At 42.2% G+C, this 8,018-nt stretch overlaps 1 long non-coding RNA gene across 3 annotated transcripts; it reads left to right on the forward strand.

The window, feature by feature from the left end:
- The first annotated feature begins 5,389 nt into the window (after positions 1 to 5,389).
- On the forward strand, positions 5,390 to 7,649 carry LOC141799704 (uncharacterized). 3 transcript variants are annotated; one of them, XR_012599254.1, is made up of 7 exons: positions 5,390 to 6,018; positions 6,107 to 6,193; positions 6,449 to 6,596; positions 6,712 to 6,897; positions 7,025 to 7,120; positions 7,304 to 7,415; positions 7,508 to 7,649. It is a non-coding gene; the product is annotated as an uncharacterized LOC141799704 (long non-coding RNA). The 3 variants fall into 3 exon arrangements; XR_012599252.1 differs by having other exon boundaries at positions 6,107 to 6,596; XR_012599253.1 differs by having other exon boundaries at positions 6,107 to 6,485.
- Positions 7,650 to 8,018: the final 369 nt, after the last annotated feature.

Here is an 8,018-nt window from a genome sequence, read left to right on the forward strand (position 1 = left end):
TAAATACAGGACAAATATCGATCATTCAGGGCTTGTTTGATGCAGTAAAGAGTGCAGAATTATCTGTTTTTTACAGAATTGAGCAAACGGTTGATTTTCTGCAGATTGTCAAAAAGGACGTGTGAATAAACACTATGTGGAAGGCAGTCAAATCACTCGCCTCCCTCCCTCCAGTTTTTTCACATGTAATACATTCAGGGACCGTCGGACATTTGAAAATCTGACGAGAACACCACTTTTTCCAAGTAGGACACACTGTTTGTAAATGCCAGACATTTAAAAATAAGTGCTTCTTTGAACACCCCGCGGGTTTGGGATCCAGATTAATCTGAGTTAATTTTTATAACGCGTTAATATGTGGTGTAATTAATTAAGCTAATTAACGCGTTAAAATGACAGACCTACTTTTAATACACAAGTCCAGAACCTATTTGAGATGATGATGTATTAAAGGACACAACCTATGTCTGACATTTTGTTTTCATCAAACACGCATAAAAACATTTGTGCGAGTCAGTTACATAGAAAGTGGTAAAGAAAAAAAAGAGAAAAAAACTCAAGTTCTTGACAGCTGGCGTAAACGAAGCAAATTGGAAAGCACAAATAAAGCAAATTGAACAAGCAGATGGCACAAATTCCGGATGTGTTAAGCACTCTACTTATCTAATTCATTCCAGTTGTTTGCAAGAGTTGAAAAATTTCAACTCACACAAGCGATTTGTTTCACTGTTACGAACCGAGAGATGGTACGGGGTATAAGGGAAGTAACAATAAAATAATTAAGAAGAAACCCAGGGTCAAGAACAGTTTCAAGGCAAATACCAAAACCAGATGGCAAAGTTTATTCAAAAAAAAGACCAAAAACAACTTAGAGCAAACCAGAGAAGAAGTAGGGTAAAAACCTCTACCAACAACAAACACAAACAAACTGCAGGCTTCACTGTGGATGGAGGCCTACTAGGTTCCGCAAAACCATTCACCAGTTGATCCACCCAGACCACACCACACCAACCCACATGGGTCTGGGAGAGAGGAGGAATGAAAGAGAGACACCGCTCAGCTTCCTCTTATAAAGGCTTCTACTCGTTAAGTCTGAGCTGCAACACCTGCTGCAGCTCCACTGCACAGGAGGAGAGGGGGGGCAGAAGCACACAACCAGTCTCAATAGCCAATGAGCTTTGAGATCCTACAGTGGCCTTTGACTGTGCAGAATAATTCAGAGGTTAATTAATCTGGAAAATATGAGAAAAATCCATTGTATGTGGGTGTGGCTCCCCTGGCACTGGCTGTTTTTGACAGGCATTAAAATATAAAGTAGATCACTTTGAGGAAAGCAGGTGAGGAGGTAAGATTATTTGGTTATTTGGTAACTTTCATTCATTAATTCATTTTCTGAACCACTTATCCAGTTCATGGTCGCGGGTAGCTGGAGCCTATCCCAGCTGTCATTGGGCGAGAGGCGGGGTACACCCTGGACTGGCCGCCAGCCAATCACAGGGCTCACACATAAGCTGTGTCTCAATTCAGGGACTGCAGCCTCCGTAGGACCCAGCCTTAGTAGCCTGTGTAGACCGCACAGGCCGAATTGACGCCAAGCTCACATTGGCTCCGGAACGGTTGCAGTCCGGATACTGTGCGGATTTTCCGCAAGCTGCCACTCACATCAGCTCCAGATAGAGGCTGTGGCTGGCTCCGGTGCCGGGTGCGGAAAGGGCACTCGCGAGAGTAGAAGCTCACGTGGATTCACGTTCTTGTCTGGACTTGCGCGAGACGTTTATTCCTCTAATGTTCATTATTTTTAAAAACGTTACTTTTGTCTTTTCTTGTATTATCCTCATAATAAGGATGGGATGTGTCATGTAAAATGGGGTGACTTTCCACTTCAAGGATGAGTCTCTCGTCGTCCCTTGTTGTCAAAATGCGACCTCCTGTCACCGGGTGTGATGTAATGTTTACATTTACTACTAGCGCGACTGTGCTGTCAAAGAAGAGTCAAGTTACATTTGTTTGTACACTGATTTTATTTTCAAAAACAACGGATCTTCATGCCACTCCCTGTGTAGCTCGTCTTATTTCATTCAAATTGACGCAGACCCTCTTCGGCGTCCGGAAAAGATAGACTTCTTGCGGATTCTTGTGCCGTACGGCTCCCGCAACCGGACTCGCACCGCGCAGGGCTAATGTGAGCCTACAACAGTGATTTTAATGATACGGATAACATGGGGAAGCCGCACCAGACCCGCACCGGATTCAGTGTGAGCCTGGGGTGAATTGAGACTGTCTGGTCTACGAAGCATTTCCTGTTTGTTACCCTCGATGTCACACAGCGCTGCCCTCACCTGTCAGGCTTACATTACTTTGAAACACACGTAAACCAAAACCTCACATTTAAAACAGGATTATTTTTACTAGCTTTTTTTTTTACTTTGCGTTATTATTATTATTATTATTGATAGAGTATAGAACCACCATTTACATGAGAGTCAGGCAACAACGTACATTTTCAACATTTGATCAAGTGCTGGGGGGATGATTAATATAAAAAAAAGTACAAAATACAAGCTGCTGAAATGATTTTATGTCTTCTTTGAATTCCCTGTAAAAAAAAAAAAAAAAATTAAAAACACACCAATTAAGTTTTTTTCCCAAGAGAATTTACATTTATGAACATTTTTTTTTATATAATAATGAGAAGATTTATAAAGAACTGTTTTTCCTCAGTATATTACTTGAAAAGAGCCCAAACAACACATTTTCACACAGAAAAACAAAATGTTCTTTGATGTTTTAGAAACACAATCACATAGTTGTTGCCAGATATCCTTCATATCTGGATAAATCAGGACTCCTTTAGGAGTTCGGCCGTGTCCATCATTGCCTTGAAATGTATCTTAGCCTAGTCTTATAACAACAGACCAGAATGGCTTATGATGTGGATCTCAACCCTCTGCCAAAACTCGTGTGTTTGGGCAATGACAAGTTATTTGCACAAACTAAGGGAATAAACGCAAACTGTTAAATGATACCGTTTAATATTTGGCCCCTTTACAAAACATTTTTGGGCCCCTTATTGCGATGGTTGCCAATCATATGGATATATAGTTGTTGTATTTTGTATCTTTGTGGGCCCCTCTAACATAAAGGCCCTTCAGTATCCGTATTCAGTATCCTGTCTGGCCACCCTGCACTAACATGCATTGACATATTAAAAAGTACTGAGAAAATACAGAATATCGTTCATTCTGTGAAGTTCAACTCATGTGGACCCAGGAGCCAGCAGGTGATAAAGAGGACTTTTGCAAAAACAAAGGTGACTTGACAGAGATTTTGGAAATCTTTTCCCAAATAGTGAATTGTTGGTTGGCAGTTGAGGCACTGATGGAAGTGTGAAGAGCAAGCTGGTAACTGGCACAAAATGGCAGCTCGCAGGACTCAGAGCCGGAGTGCCAGAGCAGCCACTAATTGCCACTGATGATAGACAGCTGTGAGTAATTAGAGTGACACCTCCACACATGCCACACATCCACCCTGTGCAGCAAGAAACAAACACAAAGCTTACCACAGAGAACCCCAAAAGCCCTCAACAAAACAAAAACAAACACTTGACCAAAAAGTCATACCAAGAAATAAACTAGTTAGAGTCCAAGACATATTGTTTGATGCAGTCTTAAATGTTTTCCATGTTTCATGCTTAATCTGCCAGTTGTTAGTCATTTATCTTTAGGAGTTGTGCTGATGCTGGGGGTAGGGTGGGTCGTGTTGCTGTCAAGTTCAGTTCAGCGATGGCTCAGGGGTAGAAACAGTTTTTAAACCTTGATGTTCATCCCAGGGTACTCTGGGTGCTGAAACATTTCCAGACGGCAGCATAAAAAAAAAAAAAAAAGTGACTCCTGTCTTTTAGGGCTTTGTTGATAACTCTGTGGGTCTCCCGATCTCTGACACTATCTTTTTTTTTCTTCTTTTTCTTAATGGGAATGGAAATAAAAGGAGCTTGGCTAGCTTGGAGGAAAGTGAGCAAGATGGTTGGATTATCTGGTAAACTGTCAGCCAATCACAGCTCAGGGTTGCACTTGTAGCTTTTCCCTGCCAAACGAGCATAACTAGCTTCCCCTCTTCTCTCCCAAGATTTTTTGTGTCACTGTCATATTGATGTGTTGTGATATCCGTTTGGTCACCGTGTTTAATTGAAAAGTCAGATCTACAAAATGTGCACATAGCATATCCCGCGTGAAGTTGGCCCCTCGCCCAACGCAAAACTCAATGAAAATAGTCTCAATCGTTTGTGCTACGTTACTGCTGGTTTGTGCAGAAAAAAAATATTGTTTGTGCTGCTTTAGTTTTTAAGATATTAAAAAATATTATTAAGGTCATTCAATGTTCACTCAGCCCCCCGACATTGTTTAAACTGATTAAAAATAGTCTCAATCGTTTGTGCTACGTGAGTGCTGGTTTGTGCAGAAAAAAATATCGTTTGTGCTGCTTTGGTTTCAAAGAAATGAGTTTATGATCAGTCACTCAGCCCCCCCCCCCCCCCCCCCCCCCCCCCCCCCCCCCCCCCCCCAGTGCCTCCCTGGCGCCGTTCTGTCGAAAACCGGAACAGCTGGTTAATTGGCTGCTCGTTAGCTCAATGAGCGATAGAGGAGCGCATTTTATGGACAGTAATGCAGTGGAATGGCAGTCGTTTTCATATGGACGAAGAGTTACGTTCCATGTTCGTCCAATGCAACCAGTAAGTATTTAAATTTATTCACGTATTTTATTGAGAGTAAATTGCGTTTGTTTGGGCTGATATTCGTGCTGTTTCAGTGTACAAACGTGTGGCTCAGAAACTGCAAATGTAGTCATTTTGTCACATAGATAGTAAACTGTGTCTTATAAGTCAGATGTAAAAGTACTGGATAGATCATTTGTTCCTTGAATGTTGGAAATATTCATTTCGACTTAATTTTCAACATTTCATCTTAATTCTCGACCCTGTATGTTGACTTTATTGTTGACATTTCGGCTTTATTCACGACATTTCGCCATTACTCTTGATATTTCAACTTTATGGTCTATGTGAGGAATACTCGATATGTACCCGTCGTATATATCCACATCTGCACAGCCTAACAGTGCAATAACTTGAAAGACAATTAAACATACTGAGAACACCAAGAATTGGAAATTTTCTTGAGAAACACCGAACTGCTGTAAATGAACTAGATAGTGTATGATCTGTTTTGAGATCAAGCTTGACTAGCAAAATTAAGTAGCTCAGATTTGGTTATAACAGAAATTCAAATACCCCCCCCCCCCAAAAAAAAAAAAAAAAAAAACCCAAAGTTCTTATTTTTTATAAACAAAAAATATAAACAAAAAAAATGGTAAAAAAAAAAAAAAACCTGCATACTTTGCAAAAAGGAAATTATATACACACACTCACACATGGTGATTTATCCACTGAGGGATGAAATATTTCTTGAGGTGATTTTTTTTCCACCGTCTTAGTCTTTGGTATACAAAGCAGCATGTGGCCATATTCTTGTGTTTTCTGATGCCGTTGTGACACCACCTCTTAGGTCATCATACATCTCCCAGACACATGGAGCTCTTTTGCAAAATGACACATAATGTCCGAGTGCATCCTGGGTCAAGCCTTCCTGGTAAGCAATGACTGACCGCGGAGTAAAGGTCTTCCCTTGGAATACCAGATTGGAGGGGAGCTCACCCAGGGTAAATCCTCTCTGACTTTTTTTTTGTGCTGCAAATGCTGTGGAATGACTTCCAAGGTCAGTGTCGATCCACAAAAGTTCTCCAAGACTATAGCTGTGGGTTACTCTCCCAGCACACAGCACTTTTTCGGAGGTTAAGTCCTTGGTTTTAAATGCAGAGGGACACCGAGATGCATTTTTTATTTGCCTGAGGCAGGTAGACTCTGGAAGGTAAACTGCTTGTTCCACAGCAGTCTCAAGATGAGCCATGCCAGATGTTTGCAGGACAGCAACAGAGGTTGAAACAAATGGAAATTCTCTTGTGGTACGTGTGCTGAGACTGCAGTACTGTGAGGAGCACTGCTTTGTGAAGTAAACACTTGCAATGTTCCTCATTGTTTTCTCAATTACAGCTGAGATGTGACACTGCGCATCAACCTGGAGGCAACCAGACTTCAACTGGACAGCTGTAAACATCTTACTGAGCAGCTCTGCCCTCTGTAAGTATGTTCGTTCTGTCACACCTTCTGTGGCCATGGCTTTCACCAGCTGGAGGACTTGGTTGTCAGATTCTTCCCTCTGAACAACATTTTCAAAAGAAGAACTGTCACAGTAAGCGCAACATAAGCACTCGCAAAAAGCATCAAATGCACACATGTTAAGTACAGAGACACTTGCTTTGTCGAGTTTCACCGGTTGCTGGTTGTTGCCATTTTTTAATAATCCCACAATGACTCTGTTTTTTTTTTTAATAGATGGATCTGCATGGAGCCACTCAGGACAAGGGGAGAGGTAGGAAGACCTTTTTCTTTTCTTTGGTGGAACAGCAAGGCCTCTCCAGTTTTCAACTGGTTTCTCATCTGTGTACTCAACTTTTATGGCAGCATCAGAATCCTCAGAAGGGTCAGCATCCCTTTTGTTTTTGCTCTGAGTAGTTATGAGTGCTGGTTTCGCTGCTGTTTCAGCTGCTGTTTCGCTGCTGTTTCACAACTTGCATCTTCTTCTCTATGTTTTGCAGCACAAATCCGCATGCCACCCTAAATGAAGGAAAGATGGCAAGCAATGAATCTATCCACACCTGTCAGTAGTTTTTCATGCTTGAAAAGGCCATGCTTGATGTTTTTAAATTCTGCTTCAACAGCAGCTGAACTGGAGGTGACATCAGTTGTTTGAAAGAAAGGGACCATCACACCTGTCCACGGTGGTAAGTAGCTCACCAATCGTATTATCTGAGGAATGATCTCAGGGAGATAGTGGATGTTGTCTTGATCCCCATTAGCTGCGGCAAGTGACCTGCTTTCCTCACAGATTTCTGTAACCCACTGTCTCAGGTCAGTCTGGATGGGATCACATGGGTCTGCTTGTTCCAGTTCTTTTCCCTCTGCTTCTGGAATGACGACAGAATCCTCTGCAATCTGGGCTTTCAGGTATTTCTTACATACCTCTGATGTGAGAGGGACTCCAGAGCTGTCGCTGCCTTCTGCCTCGCTGAGTGCCACAACAGTGATAGCGTGTATTAGTTCTTTTGATTGCTTCAGGGACTGTGATTTAATAAGCTGTGCTATTGCTCTCACAAAAAAAACTTTAATGCGCTGTGTTTTGCTTTTCAGGCATTCCCACTGGCAGACCATCTTGATGCAGTGTGCAACATCAACACGCACCAAACAAGGAGGCCGTTTTGCACATGGGTTCCTCTTGTAAGACACCAAAGCACTCATTGATGTAAGTCTTTAGGTCAGGATGAGGAGTAAAAGCTTTCACCAGAGCACTAAGAAAAGCGAGAGAAAAATCACTCACAACTTGTTTTGGGACAGGTGCGCCTGCCCTGATCCACTCTGTGAGCCATTGTGCTATTGCAACAGCATCATGTCTTTCTGACAACATCTGGACCACAGGGACACTGGAGCAGTTTGGTCCTGTCAGGACTCCTTGATAAAGGAATATGTGGCCAGATGAGCCATTCACCACTGAACCCGTTGCATCAAAAAACACTGTCTGGTGACATTTCTTTGACAATGTTTTATAAATATGCATTTGTGTTTGGCTCCAGTAGTGACAGAAAAACTTTTCCAAGCCGATGTCTCTGATACTGCCACTGTGCGGAGCACTGTGTTTCAGCAGCTGCAGTGACATGATGGGATCTTTGTCACCCAATTCCAAGTCATTTCTCTCTTGTTTGGCTTTCTGCAGGGTAGCCAGATTGGGGAGATGGCTTGGTTCAGGATCTCCAAAATCCATCAACGTGTTTGCCCGTGATGCATACATAGAATAGAATAGAATAGAAAATACTTTATTTATCCCCGAGGGGAAATTCAGGAGTCACCG

This window comes from Halichoeres trimaculatus, unplaced genomic scaffold (assembly GCF_033239565.1).
Source record: "Halichoeres trimaculatus isolate MK-OKI-2021-1 unplaced genomic scaffold, fHalTri1.1 fHalTri1_scaffold_11, whole genome shotgun sequence".
Lineage (NCBI taxonomy): Eukaryota > Metazoa > Chordata > Actinopteri > Labriformes > Labridae > Halichoeres > Halichoeres trimaculatus.